The sequence below is a fragment of the Mus caroli genome, unplaced genomic scaffold, assembly GCF_978045245.1.
Source record: "Mus caroli unplaced genomic scaffold, Mus_caroli_1 scaffold_20, whole genome shotgun sequence".
NCBI lineage: Eukaryota > Metazoa > Chordata > Mammalia > Rodentia > Muridae > Mus > Mus caroli.
The window spans coordinates 57226478-57243423 of NW_028227275.1; positions in this window are offsets into that span (position 1 = coordinate 57226478).

A 16946-nucleotide genomic window follows, 5' to 3' on the forward strand; every position below is an offset into this window, starting at 1 on the left:
GTCAGTTAAAGACTGGCTACCCAAGCATGAGGACCCGAGTTCAATCCCAAGCACCCAAACAAGAAACAGGGGGTGTCCGGAGAGCTCGTTGGCCAATCAGCCTAGCCTAATGAATGGCACTTGGGTCCCAGTAAGAAACCCTGTATCATCTGGGTATGGCAATGCACACCTCTAATCCCAGCACTTGAGACCAGCCTGGTCTACAGAGCTACATAGTGAAACCCTGTTGAAGAAGGAAGGAGGAGGAGGAAGAGGAGGAGGAAGAAGAAGAAGGGGGAGGAGAGAAGAGGAGGAAGAAGAAAAAAGCCCTGTGTCAGAAAAACAAGGTGAATGGCACCTAAGGGACAATGTTTGAGGCTGACACCTGATGAATGATTACACACACACACACACACACACACACACACACACACACACACACCAGGCCAGACAGAAAGTGAAATTCTGTTCTCAGTCTTTGCTAGCTGAGTGATATCAAGCAAGCCATTCAGCCTCTCTGTGCCCTGATTTCCTTGTCTGCTAAATGAAAATAAGAGCTGTCTCTTTTCACAGGACTGCTGGATTCCAGAGCTAACCCATGGAAAACAGCAGAGCAGCTAATGGGCCCAGGACTCTTAGTCATCAGTTCTAGAAAGGTCTCCACATGTGACTAAGGGCAAGAACACTTGCTGACTCAGCACCCACCTCTGGGAAATGAGTGTTACAACAGCCCCTGGCTGGGGGCAGCTGGGGATGTGATGGGCCAGGGACATGCTGTGCCCCACAGGACCAGTCCTCGGAAGCAGCTGCCCTAGGCAAGCCTTGGGGAAGTCTGGCACTCGAATCCTGGCATGTCCTCAATTCACCTTGGCCTTGGCAGGACTACCGGTGCCAGGGAGAAGCTTCAGGATCTGAGAGAGTGGGCTCAGCAGGCCACAGACCAGATGGCTGCGCTGGACCTCCCAGGAGGAGTCTGCCTTAGTGCACTAGGGAGTGAGGAATGGCTAGGACAGGAAGGCAGACACTGGCTCCTCTCTGCACCCTCCCCACTATGCCTGCCACTGACCATCCCTGCCCCACCACAGCTCCAAGCCAAGCAGCCAATCCACCCCTGCACTTAAAAGGCTCACCCAGACAGTGAGGGTCTCAGACAGGAGGACATACAGTCCTCCCCTCAACGCCCACTGAGGTCAACTCTCTGAGGATGAAGCAAGCCAGCTGAGGGTGCAAAGGTTCCCAGGGAAGGGAAGCAAGAGAGGTCTCCCCTGAGGGGCAAAGGAGAGCTACAGCAGGCTGTTCTGGGGTGGCAGCTTAGAAAGATTCCTTGGGGCTGCCCAGCATCATGGATGATGGATGGAAAATCCCCTAGGAGAAATGAGGACAGCCTATAGGGTCTCCGGGTGCTAAGGAAGTAGCTCAGAGGCTGTTTCCCCCCACAATAATTACATAAATAAAATTTGAAAAGCAACCAAACAACCAAACTACACACACACACACACGTGTGTGTGCCTGCAAATAAAATAAATCTAAAATAATAATAATAATAATTAATAATAATAATAATAATAATATAATCAGTGAATATTTATTAGACCAAATCATGGTGTAGCCGTCAAGAGGGCTGGGAGAGAACACTCTAGTGCATGTTGGGGAGGGGACACGAGGGTATTAAGTCATTGCCTTGCACAGTGTGAAGTCAGTAGGTAACAGGGACATCCATGTCTGAAAAACCAAGGAGCTACAATGACAGCATGTTGTCTGGAACTCGGAGGAGGCGCCTGTCAGAGCACCTGCATAGGAAAGGGTGGGGTGAGGCAAAGGCTCTCAGAAACCCTAGGTCACTTGATTTTAACAAGTACATATACTGGTTTTGTTTGTGTTTTTTTTTTTTTTTTTTTCTCAGCAAGATTTCACTAGGTAGCCTGAAACTCAGAGATGCCTCTGCTTCCAAGTGCTGAGATTAATGGCGTGAGCTACTATGCTTGGCCTAAATAAAGTGAATTTTAGTAAACATGTCTTGTGGGCCTGAAAGCAAAGGCCTGTAATCTCAGTGCTTGGGAAGTGGAGGCAAGAAAGCCAGGCATTCAAGCTACATAGTCAGTTAGAGGCTAGCCCTGATTACAAGAGCCCATGTCTCAAAAAGAACGAAACCAAACTAACAATCTATCAGGGTTATAGATGTGACTCGGGGTAGAGCTGCTCGCCTTGCAGGTGTGAGGCCAAAGTTAAGTCACAAGTATCCAGAGCGGGCCCATGGCTGTGGCTGCAGGATGGGGCGGCTACCTCGGCTCTGTCCCACCACAGTGCAGGTTTGCCTTCTCCAAGGACGACTGACCTAGATCCTACCACCAGGAGGATCCAAAGCAAGCTGGGTTACTTAAAGTGCTGCCTTCCCAGCTGTGGGGAGAGGAAACGGCTGCCTCTGTATATATGGAAATCCGTGGGCAGGTTTATTTGCTGGGAAGTCTGGGTCACTTCCCCTGTGGGCACTAGACGCCCTGGAGGGTCAGGAATGGGCTGCTTGACAGGGACTAAAGCCAGGGAGGCAAACCACTGCAGGGCTGGTGTTAAAAGTAGCCTGGCTGGAAGCAGGGCCACTAAACTAAAACAAGTGTTCTGCGCCTGCCTACGCAGGTAGGCCCAGTGTCAGACAGACCTACTGTGCCTCTCCTCTGACTTGATCACTCTAGTGTGGGAACTGCTAGAAGACTCTGCTTTTGTCTTTGAAATAGAGGCAACATGACCAAGCGGATGGGTTATTGCAGTGAGTCATATGGAGGGACATAAGGAAGATCTGAGTATGAACTGTGTGTTCTAGGAGGGCTGGCTACTTAGGGCCTGACACGGCTGCAACTTACTGTTCCCTAGGTGACAAAGGTGCAGCTGTCAAGGGAAAGAACTGTAGTGCAACCACTTTAAGCTTATCCCCGACTAGTTTACAAATAAATGAGACTCAGACCAAGGTCATTTTATTTGGCTTTGACAATTACTGGGGGGTAACCTTTAATCTACCTGCTGCCCTGGCCACCTCCCGAGCAGGGCACCCCAGATACTTGCTGTTTCTCCTGACCATGTGCTCATAGTCCATCTCCCCTCATGGCTGCTCCCTCCTCTCCTCTTGTTCTTCTCTCCTTCTCCACCTGGTCTAATTTTTAATCCCAATCTCGAGTTTCTACCCTGCCTTGATCAATCAGTTCCCTGATAAAAGACATACAACTTTTATTACTTACAATGAGCCTTAAACAGTACCCGAGCTGGGCCGCTATCTCCCCTCTGTGCTGTCAGACTTTACTTGCCTATCGCTCACCCCGAGTTATCACTTACTTTGTTTCATCTAAGCTGCTCTTAACTCCAGTTGGCCAACCCTCAGGGCCACATTTCCATGACTTACCTAACCCGGGGCAGCTTCTCCTCCCTTCACCTTCTTCTCTCCCTCATGGTTCTCCTCCCACCCACCAGGAACCCTAAAACCTACCTGTGTCCCTTCTGCCTAGTTATTGGCTGTTGGCATCTTTATTTACCAATCTAGAAATAACTTGGGGACAAGGTCATATAGTGTCCCTTGGGCCTACGTGCAGACTCTCTCATCTCTGGGGCAACCAGGTCTTGGGGACCCATACTTAGCATCCCAATACACAGCAAGTGTCCAAACCTCAACAGGGAACCCATCAGACTTCTGTGCAATAAACAGGAACAAAGGGCAGCTTTAGGCAGCAAATCCTGACCGGTGCTCTCCCAACTAGGGGGCCAAGGCCAGTGTCAATGATAAAAATGGCGCTTTCCCTATGGTCCTCAGCCCCAAACCTACAGCCCTGGCGTAGTGACTAGAAATATCTCAGGCGACTCTGAGAGACAGTCTGCAAAATGGCTTGGTAAAACTCTGGCACGAAAGAAGTTTAAAAATAAGAGGACCAAGAACCAGAGAGCTGGCTCAGCACTTGCTCTCAAGCCTGAAGATCTGAATTCAATGCTCAGGGCCCAAGTGATGAAAAGAGAGAACCGACTTCCACCAGTTGTCCTCTGACCTCTAAACTGCCTCAAAAAACAAACAAGGAGGTAGACAGTTGGCTCAGTGGTTAAGAGCACTGCTGCTCTTACAGAGGACCCAGCGCCACATGGCAGCTTACAACCATCTGTAAGTCCAATTCCAGGGGACCCGATGCTCTTTTCTGGACTCCACTTGTATAAGACTTGCACATGGTACACATATGCCCATTCAAACAAAATACTTATTTACATAAAATAAAAATAAAGTTGGGCAATGTTGGCACGCTTCTTTAATCCCAGTGTTCAAGGGGCAGGGGAAGGTGAATCTCTGAGTTTGCAGTCAGCCAGGCATACACAGAGAAACCCTGTCTCAGAAAACAAAACAAAACAAAACCAAAAAAGCAATGAATAAAAAAATTTAAAATAAAATACACCAACTGTAATTGCTCAAGTCCCACTTCTAAGATGGTGTACTAGGCTCTCTGCTCAGTACAGACACAGGAACCCAGCCTTGTCACATTGTATGTGTCAACAATAAGGCAATGAGTTTGCTCTTGATTGACTGAAGCCATGGGTGTGAAAGCTACTGGTACAGAGGGCTACACGCACACATGCATGCGCGAGCACACACACACACACACACACACACACACCACTCACAGACACAGATACTCTCTCAAACATGCTTAGACACACACACCACTCACAGAAACAGACATACTCTCATACATGCTTACACACACATACACACAAGACTGTCTGAAAGAGTTCCAGCCCACAACCTGGCAAACACCTGCCCTTTCCAAGGCAAAGTGTAGGACGGTGGGGCCTTCACCTGAGCTGTGTAGGCGAGTCTGCCTTTGACTTGTGGTTATTTTGAGATCTGCCTTCATTTCACTCTCCTCTGCACCCACTCCACCCTGACACTCACACACTTGCCACCTGCCTGGCCTTCGCCTGAACTGTTTCCTGGGAAGGCAGATACAGAAGATAGAGAAGTCATTGCTCAGCTTCTGGTTTCTTTTGTCTTTGTTTTTGTTTGTTTGATTGATTGATTGATTGATTGGTGATTGGTTTTAAAGACAGAGTCTCACTATGTAAATCTGTGCTGGCTTTGAACTTACTTCAATTCTCCTGTGTCTGCCTCCAAAGTTTGATTTAATTTCTTAGACTATATTTATTTTTGTAATAATTTATTTATTTTTATTTTATGTGCATTGGTATTTTGCCTGCAAATGTCCGTATAAGGGTGTCAGTTCTCCTGGAACTGGAGTTACAGACAGTTGTGAATTACCATGTGGGTGCTGGAATTGAACCTGGTCCCCTAGAAAAACAGATGATGCTCTTAACCCCTGAGCCATCTCTGCAGCCCCAGACTACTTGGGGGTGTGCTTTTGTGCCACAGTGCATGTGTGGAGGTCAGGGGGACAACTTTCTGGAGTTGATTCTCTCCCTCTACTTTGTGAATTCCAAAGCTCGAACTCAGGTTGCCAGGCTTGGCAGCAAGTGCCTCTACCTGCTGGGCCATCTCACCAGCCCCGGTGTGAACCTTTGATGCCCGGCTTTACCTCTGGATTCCAAATCAGACTTTTCCATGCCCAAACAAGAACAGCTTGAGTACAAGCTGCCTCCATAGGAGCCTTTGGTGGAAAATGAGAGATAGCAGCCACAGAGGGCTCACTGCCAAAGATCTGAAGCAGCTGCCCAGGGGTGGGGAACTTAAGTGGGTGTGTGGAGAGCTTGGCTTCTTTCCCTTTACCAGGTGGCCTGGTATGCTCCCAAGCCGGAACCCCACAGGCCCACATCCTCAGGTCCTGCCTCCCCAGAAACACGGTGTGCCTGGATACTTCAGGAGAGGGTCTTAGAAGGTTCTAATTTGATACTAGACAGATTGGGAGGCTGGGTCTGGGCTCTTGGAACTCAGAAAGCTACAGGGGTTCCCCCCTCACCACCCTTGCACCCTGTGGAAGTTAAAGCAGTGTCAGATCCTCTGGAGTTATGGATGGGTGTGAGCCACCACGTGGGCACTGGGAACCAAAGCCAGGTTGTCTGCAAAACCAACAGGCGCTTTCTCCTCCGGATGAGCCACCTCTCCAGCCCCCAGGTGTTTGGGAGGGGTGTTGCTAGTGGATATTGTTTTTTAAGAAGAAGAGACAAGGAGACAAATTGGTTCAAGATCCATGAGAGGTCTCCAAAAGCCAACAGAGCAATAGACCAGTCAACTAAAACAGCCTAGAGTAGACTAGAAACCAGGAGTCAGACTGGAGAGCTGGCTTGGCAGTTAAAGTGCTTGCCGAGCAAACACGAGGACCTCCGCTTGGTCTCTCTCAGTCCTTGAGTCCCACAGTAAAAGGAGAGAATTGATTCCACAAAAGTTGTCTTCTGGCTTCCACGCGTGTGCCTTGGTCACATACCTGCAATTTTACACATGCACACACAAGAAAATAATAATAATAATGCAAAACAAAAAAAGGATAGAATAGGAAACATCAGTGAGACAGTTAGACATAGTGGTGCACACCTTTTATCCCTGCACTAGGGAAGCAGAGGCAGGTGGAGGTGGCTGAACCTCTGGATTTAAAGCCAGCCTAGGCCACATAGTTCCAGGCCAGCCATCCAGGGCCACTCAATGAGACCTGCCTCTGTCTCTCTCTGTCTCTCTGTCTGTCTCTCTCTCTCTCTCCCTCCCTCCCTCTCTTAAAAAGGGGTGGGGGGGGGAGGTTGAAGTCCAAGAGTAAAAAGAAAGTAATCTGCAAACCTGCATTAATTGGACAAGCTCTGGGATTTCCCCACCACTGAGCTGATCTGCAGGCTGAGCTGTGCTCCCGCATTAGAGAGCTAAGAAGGGTTATGTTTTCATACCAATTTTTATCTTAAAAAAAAAAAAGAAGTGAGTACCAGGACAGCCAGGGCTATACAGAGAAACCCTATTTCAAAAAAACAAAAACCAAAAAAACTTACAGTCTTCTGGTTTTTAATACAGTGGGGATACACAGTCAGCCCTCCTTATCTGTGGGGTTGACATATGCACACTTAACTGACTGTGAATCGAAAATATTTAAAAACTAATCATCCAAACTGAGTGCGCACAGACTCTTTTTCTCTCCTTTAGAGGATGCGGGAAGCTGGCTTGGTTGGTAAAGTGCTTTCTGTGCAAACACGAGGACCTGGGTTTGGTCTCCAGCGCTCACAAACCCTGGTGGTGCCACACACATCTGTAGAATCTCTGCTGAGAAGGCAGGGACAGACAACCTAGCCAAACTGGAAAGCTCCAGGCGCTGTAGAGGAGTTGTGGAAGGTAGAAGGCTGGGTTGAGACAATTTAGCAGGTAAAAAAGCTAACCTTGCAAGCCTGACGAGACTGATCTAACAGAACCCATGTAGATGAGGTGTGGAGACAGGAGAATAACTCAGAAGCTTGTGGGTCAGTGTCAGCTAGCTCGCAGGATGAGGCACAGTGGCAGAAACAAGAGTGACCCTAGCCAACAACATGAAAAGAGAACCTCGATTCTCAGTTGTCCTTTGCCCTACAACACACATGCACACACACACACACACACTGGCATATATAGTCCCACCTATAATACATACATGCAAATACATACATACATACATACATACATACATACATACATACATACATTTTTGGGTTAATTTTATTTTATGTACATGAGTGTTTGCCTGTATATATATGTGTGTGTGTGTGTGTGTGTGTGTGTACCATGTGTATAATTCATGCACAGGAATTCAGAAGATGGTGTCAAATCCCCTGGAACTGGAGTTCTGGGAACTAAAACCAGGTCATCTCCAAGAGCAAAAGTATTCTTTTGAGGGGGGGGTTGGTTTTTTGAGACAGGGTTTCTCTGTGTAGCCCTGGCTGTCCTGGAACTCACTCTGTAGACCAGGCTGGCCTCGAACTCAGAAATCCGCCTGCCTCTGCCTCCCAAGTGCTGGGATTAAAGGCGTGCGCCACCACTGCCCAGCTTTTTCACTTTTTTTTTTTTTTTTTTTTTGGTTTTTAGAGAAAGTGAGTTCCAGGACAGCCAAGGCTATACAGAAAAACCCTGTCTCGAAAAAGCAAAAGTATTCTTAACCACTAAGCTACCTCTGCTTCCCATATATATGAAAACACCTTTCATCTCAGTACTGGGGAGGCAGAGGCATGTAGATCTCTGAGTCTGAGGCCAGTCTTGTCTAAGGGCAGTTCTAAGACATCTAGGGTTACACAGAGAAACCCTGCCTCTAAAAACCAAAGTATTGGGGGCTAAAGAGATGGCTCAGTGGTTAAGAGCACTGACTTCTCTTCCAGAGGTCCTGAGTTCAAATCCTAGCAACCACATGGTGGCTCACAACCATCTATAATGAGATCTGATGCCCTCTTCTGGTGTGTCTGAAGACAGCTACAGTGTATTTATATATAAGAAAGAAAGAAAGAAAGAAAGAAAGAAAGAAAGAAAGAAAGAAAGAAAGAAAGAAAGAAAGGAAGGAAAGTTTTTATTAAATACGTATGTGTATAATTAATAAAATAAAAAGGTGGCAAGTAGTTGTAGAAGATGCCCACTGTTGTCCCACTGGCCGGCACACACATGCTCACATATTCTCCCATATACACACACTAACGAGTACATAGTAGAAGCTGTTTAAGTAGCATTCCATTGTATTTGTTGTTGTAAGTCATCTAGACAGGATTTAAGGAAGTACACTGAGGGATATGTGTGAGTTACTTGAAACACTCTCCCGTTCTTTACGAAGGCTGTGTGCATCTGAACCCAGCCCACGAATCAGGAGGGGCAACTACAACTGCATATCTTCTTTAACATAAATATTTTTAATAAGGATGTAAGGTGTAGGACACCCACCTTTAATCCCAGCTCTTTGGAGGCAAAGGCAGGCAGAGCTCTGTGAGTTTGAGGCTAGCCTGGTCTACAGAGTGAGTACCAGACCAGCCAGGGCTAAGCAGAAAGACCCTGTCTCAAAAAACAATCTTGTAATGAGGAGCTACTCAGAAGATAAGAGCACTGGCTGCTCTTCCAGAGGACTGGATTTGATTCCCAGGATGCACGTAGGAGCTCACAACCATCTGTAACTCCAGCTCCCACTGTCTTCTGGCCTCCTCAGACACCAGGCATGCAAGTGGTGCAGACACACGCCCAGACAAAAGCACCCATGCATATAAAATAAAATTTAAGTTTAAAAATTATAGAAATTAATGAAATTCCCTGTCATCATAAAAGGAACCTGGGGCCCAACAACTAGCCATTAGATGCAGATGTACATCTGGGATCACACAAGATTCCATTCATAGGAGGGAAGTCTTAAGCCAGCCATCAGACAATGCAGACACAGTATGTGGGATCAAGACGCATCTCAGCAAAGTTCCAGGAGTATCCATCAGGCCTACTGGCACATCATTCAGACAGACGACAGAGTCCCAGGAGACTATGCAAACTTCCTGTAGTGAAGGAAAACGGCAACCCAGTCCTCCTTCCGAGGTCCTCGGGACGATGACAGGCAAGGTCCTGATAGATTGCAATGAACAAGGTACTATCCAAGTTGAAGAACCAAATGCAACCCAAGCATGGGGCACATGCATACCAACTCAGCACTTGGGAGGCTGAGGTCGGAGCCTCGAGAGTTCAAGGTCAGCCTACACTACAGAGTAAGATCATGTCTCCTCGGAAACTACCGACACTAAAGTAAAGAACCCAAAGTGAGGAGGCAGAATGGGAGCAACCTTCAGGACAAGGTTGTGCTGAATCTGTCTCAACAGGACTGTACAGGAAAGACCCAGCTCAGGGTGCTCTGTGGCTATGGAGTCAACTCACTACTGAATGGAAATATAAGGAGGGAGGGCCAGCTGGGGAGATGGCTCAGTGGACAAAGCACTTACCACACAAGTGTGAGGAGTGGAATTTAGATCTACAGAAGTCACACAAACCAGGCGTCCTGACTGTAATCACAGTGCTCAGGAGGCAGGTTCTGTGAGGCAAGCTGGCTGGCTGGAATAGCCAGAGATCCTGCATCAGTCAGTGGAAAGTGAGGAAGACACCTGATATGGCCCTCCAGCCTCTACACACAACTGCACATACATGTCCACACACATGTGAAAATGCATATGTGTAAACACACATGCACATGTGGGGAATACTAGGGAGAAATGAGTTAAAGCTCATGGAAGGAAGTATCATGGGGTACTGCAAATACCGAGGATATATATATACCTAGCATCTATCTGTGTCTTTGTTTGCCAAGATGGTGGTGTGGTTAGCAGTGCTCCTAGAACTGTGCCTGGAAATAGAGTCTTTAGGTACAATGAGGTCGGAAGGGCAGGGCCTCCATGTGAGTTTCAGGCTAGCTTGAGTTACTTAGGAAGACTCTCTCATAAAACCAAAGGAAGTTAGGGCATGGTGGCATACTCCCCCAATCCCAGCACTCAGGAGGCAGAGGCAGATGGGTCTCTCGGAGTTCCAGGCCAGCCTCATCTACATGGAAAATTCCAGGTTAGTTAGGGCTATACAGTGAGACACTATCTCAAAAACAAAACAAACAACCAAAAAAAGAAGGGAGGGAGAAAGGGAGAGCTGATGCCCTCAAAAGAGAAAGAGATAGAGAGGCCAAAAGGCCACATGAGGACACTGTACCAGCCTTCTGTACCAGACACCAGTATCTGCAGCACTCTCATCTTAGCCTGTCTGGCCTCTAGTACTATGGAGGAACAATTTCTGTTGTTTATGCCTCACAGTTCAGGGCATTCGCTCCGCAGCAGCCCCAGGTTAGCACAGGGCGGGAAGAAGAGCTCTAAAGGAGCTCTAAAGGAGCTCAGTTGTGGAGAGCTGGGGAGTGGGAGGGTGGGGGGTGAGAGGATGGGGATGAGGGTGGGGTTGACGGGTAGGAGAGGCAGAGGCAGGTGGATCTCTGTAAGTTCTAGGCCAGCCTGGTCTACAAATCAAGTTTCAGGACAGCCAGGGCCATATAAAGAAACCCTGTCTTGAGTGGAAGAAGAAGTTCAGAAGAGAGACAGGGCACGCTCTGTAATATACAGAACCCAGGGCAAAAAAAGAAAGAAAAAAGAAAAAAAGAAAATGCTGGAAGCCTGTGTTCAAAATCACAACTGGGAAAGCTGTAAGAGGAGGCAGAGGCAGGTGGATCTTTGTGAGTTTAGAGCCAGACAGGGCTACATAGTGAAAGCCTATCTTACTATAATAAAAAATAATTACAAACAACAGCAGAGCATTAAATCATATTTATGAACACAGGTTGCACACACAGAAAACAGACTCTGAAAGCAGCTTTTAGGATGAGGCGTTGAACTGGACATAGCAGTCAGGTGCGCATGTGTGGAAGGCTGGGGTCCTTGTGTGATCAGTCGTGCATGCATTGAATGCAAGATGAGCAAATACATAACTGGTTCCAATGGTGAGCAGAACTGTCAAGAGTGTAAGCAGAGTTTCAAGAGGCACACGGTAAGTACTGAAAGAGCCAGGCACAAGTAGGTGTCAGAGCCACCTTTATTTTTAGCTATCTGTCTGTGTACCTATCCATCCATTCATCCATCCATCCATCCATCTATCCATCCATCCATCCATCCATCCATCCATCCATCCATCCATCTCTCCATCCATCCATCCATCTACCTATCCATCCATCCATCCATCCATCCATCCATCCATCCATCTATCCATCAATCCATCCATCCATCCATCCATCTACCTATCCATCCATCCATCCATCCATCCATCTACCTATCCATCCATCCATCCATCTACCTATCCATCCATCCATCCATCCATCCATCTACCTATCCATCCATCCATCCATCTACCTATCCATCCATCCATCCATCCATCCATCCATTCATCTCTCTCAAACAAAGTCTTACTATAGCCCTGGCTGTCCTGGAAATCAAAGAGCTCTGCCTGCCTCTGCTTCTGGAGTGCTAAGATTAAAAGTGTAGCCACCATCCCCAGCAGGGACAACCTCCAGAAAACATTTCCTTCTGCAGTACCACACATGACCCTACGTTTTTAGGAGCCTCTAATTGCACCAAGACCAATCACCTGATCTGGAGGGGCCAATCAGCATCTTCTCCCCCCTCCCCTTCTTTTTTGTTTTGTCTAGACAAGGTCTCTCTGTGGAGTCCTGGTTGTCCTGGAACTCCCTCTCTCTAGACCAGGCTGGCCTTGAACTTCCAGAGACCCACCTGTCTCTGCCTCTCAAGTGCTGGGATTACAGGCACGAGCAGCCATGGACCGGCTGGCACAGAGCAGCCATGGACCGACTGGCACAGAGCAGCCATGGACCGGCCCGTGCAGAGCAGCCATGGACCAGCTGGCGCAGAGCAGCCATGGACCAGCCGGCGCAGAGCAGCCATGGACCAGCCGGCACAAAGCAGCCATGGACCGACCTGTGCAGAGCAGCCATGGACCAGCCGGCGCAGAGCCTTCTCTTGATTCTGACATGGATTGACTTCTAGATGTTACCTGAGAGAACTGTTTGGGCATTTTCTTTCCTTCCTTTTTAATTTTATTGTTTTATGTGCACGGGTGTTTTGCCTGCATGTGTCTGTTCACCATATGCATGCAGTGATGGAAGAAGAATAAGAAATATCAGATATGAATGTTTTCTATCCAATACTATAAAACATTTGTGTGAAGGACAAATCTCTTGTCGCTCCTCTTCCTGGTGAGAATTTTTATACAAATATTTGAATCCCTCCAGCCAGTGAAGCCTTGTTTACACAGCTGCACTCCAAGAATTTGGTGGCCTGGAGCAGTGACCCCTTTCTTCTTGGAGCAATGACCTTTCCTTCGGTTCCTGTGCCGTTCTTTTCAGACTAGCCAATTAAATTAAGACTGTGAGATCCGATCTCAGCCATGCCTACTGTATGAATTAGAACAAAACCCAAACATACTTCCTGTCTTTGTGAATTCACTCTTCCCAAGCAGACCTTTTTGATCAAGAGTAACGTTTGCCTTGTCCAGGCACTTCAGTAGGAGTGGTGGTCTCTTCCTTTGTGATCCCAAACTTATTTTTAATAAAACCCAGAAGATGTCAGATCCCCTGGAACTGTAGCTAGAGATGGTCGTGAGCCACCACGTGGGTTCTGAGAATCAAACCCAGGTCCTCTGTGAGAGCAGTCAATGCTCTTCACCTCTGTGCCATTTCTCTGGTTCTGTCTGGGTATTTTCATCTCAGAATGGGCTGCAGGTAGAAAGGGGGAAACTGAATGGCACTTAGGCCTGAGACCATCTTTGACTTCAGTCCCTGTTCTTCATGGCTGCCTTGTGTTTTTTTACTTTTGTTTTTACTTTGTTAAACCTGGTCTGTGGGTTCAGTAAGCTTGAAAAGGAGTTCTGGGATTTGTCAGGGTTAGGGATGGTTTTGCAGTAGAGGGAGTTGCCAGGTAGCCAGTCAGACATCAGCAGGCGTTGGAGGTCCTTAATCATAATAATATAATCCCTCACAGCCAGCAGCATGTAAAACCAGGGTCTGGCTGGCAGGGGGCTTTGATTACTGGTGAAAGACTGAAGTCAGAATAAATCGAGCCACCAGCAGGTGGATACGTGACTTTCTCACTGTTCAAAAGATCATACGATTACTACCTAGCAGGAGGATTTATGGTAAAAAGGCAAAGACCTGCCATTGGCTCCTCCCGAGGTTGAATTAACTCAAACGAGCCTGCCAGTTATCTGATCAGGAAAACTTTCTTCAGGTTTGCCATCTGCCTGGGAACTTTAAAAAATAATCTTAAGCTCAGTGGTGGTGCCAGCATTCAGGAGGTAGAGGCAGACAGGTCTCTGTGAGTTCAAGACCAGCTTGGTCTACATAGTAAGTTCCAGGACTACTCAGAGAAACTGTTTCAAAAAACCAAAACAACAGCAATAACAACGGAAAGTTTTAAAGGTTCCCTGTGGTGGTTAATGTTGGCTGTCAACACGAGGGAGCTTCAGATAAAGAACAGCCTCCATCAGACTGGCCTGTTGCAATGCCTCCATCAGTCTGGCCTGTTGCAATGCCTCCATCAGTCTGGCCTGTTGCAATGCCTCCATCAGACTGGCCTGTTGCAATCCTCCATCAGATTGGCCTGTTGCAATCCTCCATCAGATTGGCCTGTTGCAAGGCTGGAGAGAAGGTTCAGTAGTTAAAAGTGAGCTTGGCTGTTCTTCCAGAGACAGACAGGGTGCTGGAGAAGCCAAGAGCTCTACATCTGGATCTGAAGGTCGTAGAAGGAGACTGGGCAGAGTTTGAGCATAGGGAAGGAACCCCAAAGCCAGCTCCTACAGCGGCACACTTCCTCCAATTGGGCCATGCCTCCTAATAGTGCCTATGAGCCAAGCATTCAGATGAATCCATGGGGTCACCCCTACTCAATCCACCACAGTTCCCTCAATGATACCTGTGATTTGGAGTAAGCCAAATAAGCCGTCTGTTCCCCAAGATGCTTTTGGTTGTGGTGTTTGTAACAATAGAAAGAACAAACTAAGATATGACCAAACATGTAGGCCCATAGAGTGGTCTCTCTGGTCACTCTCCGTTCTCATCCCTACACAATGGCCCCTTTGATCACGGCCCACTCCCATCCTTGAGAGCACCTCATGTTATCCTGTAGAAGCTCTGCCTGACTTCTACACCGTGTTCTGTGTCTCATAAGAATTCATTCCACTGAGATAGTAAGGAGTGTGTTCCTGAGGGGAGGCCAGAACAGAGTCTCAGGAAGCAAATGTGCTGTGTAAAGAAGGAACCAGGATAGCCCAAAACTTAGGATACCCAAGATAGAAGATACAATTTGCTAAACGCATGAAACTCAAGAAGAATGAAGACCAAAATGTGGACACTGTGCCCCTTCTTAGAATTGGGAACAAAACACCCAGGGAAGGAGTTACAGAGACAAAGTTCGGAGCTGTGATGAAAGGATGGACCATCTAGAGACTGCCGTATCCAGGGATCCATCCCATAATCAGCTTCTAAACGCTGACACCATTGCATACACTAGCAAGATTTTGCTGAAAGGACCCAAAGATAGCTGTCTCTTGTGAGACTATGCAGGGGCCTAGCAAACACAGGAGTGGATGCTCACAGTCAGCTATTGGATGTATCACAGGGATCCCAATGGAGAAGCTAGAGAAAGTACCCAAGGAGCTAAAGGGATCTGCAACCCTATAGTTGGAACAACATGATGAACTAACCAGTACCCCGGAGCTCTTGTCTCTAGCTGCATATGTATCGAAAGATGGCCTAGTCGGCCATCACTGGAAAGAGAGGCCCATTGGACTTGCAAACTTTATATGCCCCAATATAGGGGAATGCCAGGGCCAAAAGAATGGGAATGGGAGGGTAGGGAAGTGGGGGGCGGTATGGGGGACTTTTGGGATAGCATTGGAAATGTAATTGAGGAAAATATGTAATAAAAAAAAAAAAGAAGGAACCAGGAATAGGGGTTACACTGCCAAGTGGCATAGAGAGAGACAGGATGGAGCCAAGACCTGGGTGTATGAAGAGGCAGATGTGGACAGGTAGGTAGGAGAGAGAGGGGGAACCTAGCAGGATGTCAAGACACATGGTACTGTGGTCCCAAAGGAGCCACCCCCAAGACAAGCCAGAGCCCCTCTCCTATCGGGTTCTATGGGACCTCAGAGCCACCACCCTCATGGGGTCACAGTTAGAGCCACTACCCTCATGGGGTCAGTTAGGTCTCTCTGCCCAGAGCTCCCTTCAAACTCCCCCAGGGTTTCTATTTTTACCCTGAGTTCTCAGTTCCTGAGTGGGAGGCGGTAATAAGAGAGTGGGAGAGGCAGAAGGAAGACTGCATCTCTATGAAAAGGCTGGGTTTGGATGCAGGCTTTCTCCTCCTCCATCCTCAGTGAGAGGGTCCAGAAGAACGGCACTCATTGCACTTTTCCAAAATGTCTCTTCAGTCAGGGGAGGGGGAGGTTGGTGCACATATGACAGGTGAACATGCGGAAGTCAGAGGACAGCGTTTGGGAGTCTGTCCTCTTTCCACCATGTGGATTCCAGGGACTGAAGCCAGGGCACCAGACTTGGCAGCAAGCACCCTGAGCCACCTCACATGTCCCTGTTGCACTTTCTTCTCCTTTTGGTTCCTTTCCTAGTTTGTTTGTCATTATTGACTTATTATTACTATTATTATTGGTTCGAATCCTACCTCTGCCATCTGCTGATGCTTGCTCTTGTCCATATTTTCTAGTCTCTCTGTACTTCTTCTAATGGATAAATAAGGGCTGTTCAAGGAAACCTTGTCATGAGGATGTTGGGAGAATTAAATGAGTCAGAACTGTGCCTGGCACATAAGGACTTTATGTGTGTGGGCATGAGGGTTCTTGAGTGTGTGTGTGTGTGTGTGTGTGTGTGTGTGTGTGTGAGAGAGAGAGAGAGAGAGAGAGAGAGAGAGAGAAAGTCAGGGAGAGAGAGAAAGTCAGGGAGAGAGAGAAAGTCAGGGAGAGAGAGAAAGTCAGGGAGAGAGAGAGTGAGTCAGAGAGAGAGAGAGGGAGAGAGAGAGAGTGTGTGTGTGAGTCAGGGTCTCACTATGTAGCTCAGGCTGGCCTTGAACGCACAGAGATCTGCCTGCCTCTGCCTCCTGCGTGCTGGGACTAAAGGCATGCCCCACTGCCTGCTCTGGTTTTTAAATACTGGCCAAACTGCTGCTATATGATGGCCTAAGGCACCTAGAGATGAGTAAGACATGACGTCATCTCTTCAAATATCCAGCATCCAGTAGGAGTAGTGCAGAATGAATAATTCCAGGATAGACAATGGACATGGCTATACTAGTGGAAAGCACAGCAGTATAGAAGAAGGAATGATCCACTTGCCCACTTGTTGGAGCGATTATGGGAAGTCTTTTTTTTTTTTTAAAGATTTATTTATTTATTATATGTAAGTACACTGTAGCTGTCTTCAGACACTCCAGAAGAGGGTGCCAGATCTCGTTGCGGATGGTTGTGAGCCACCATGTGGTTGCTG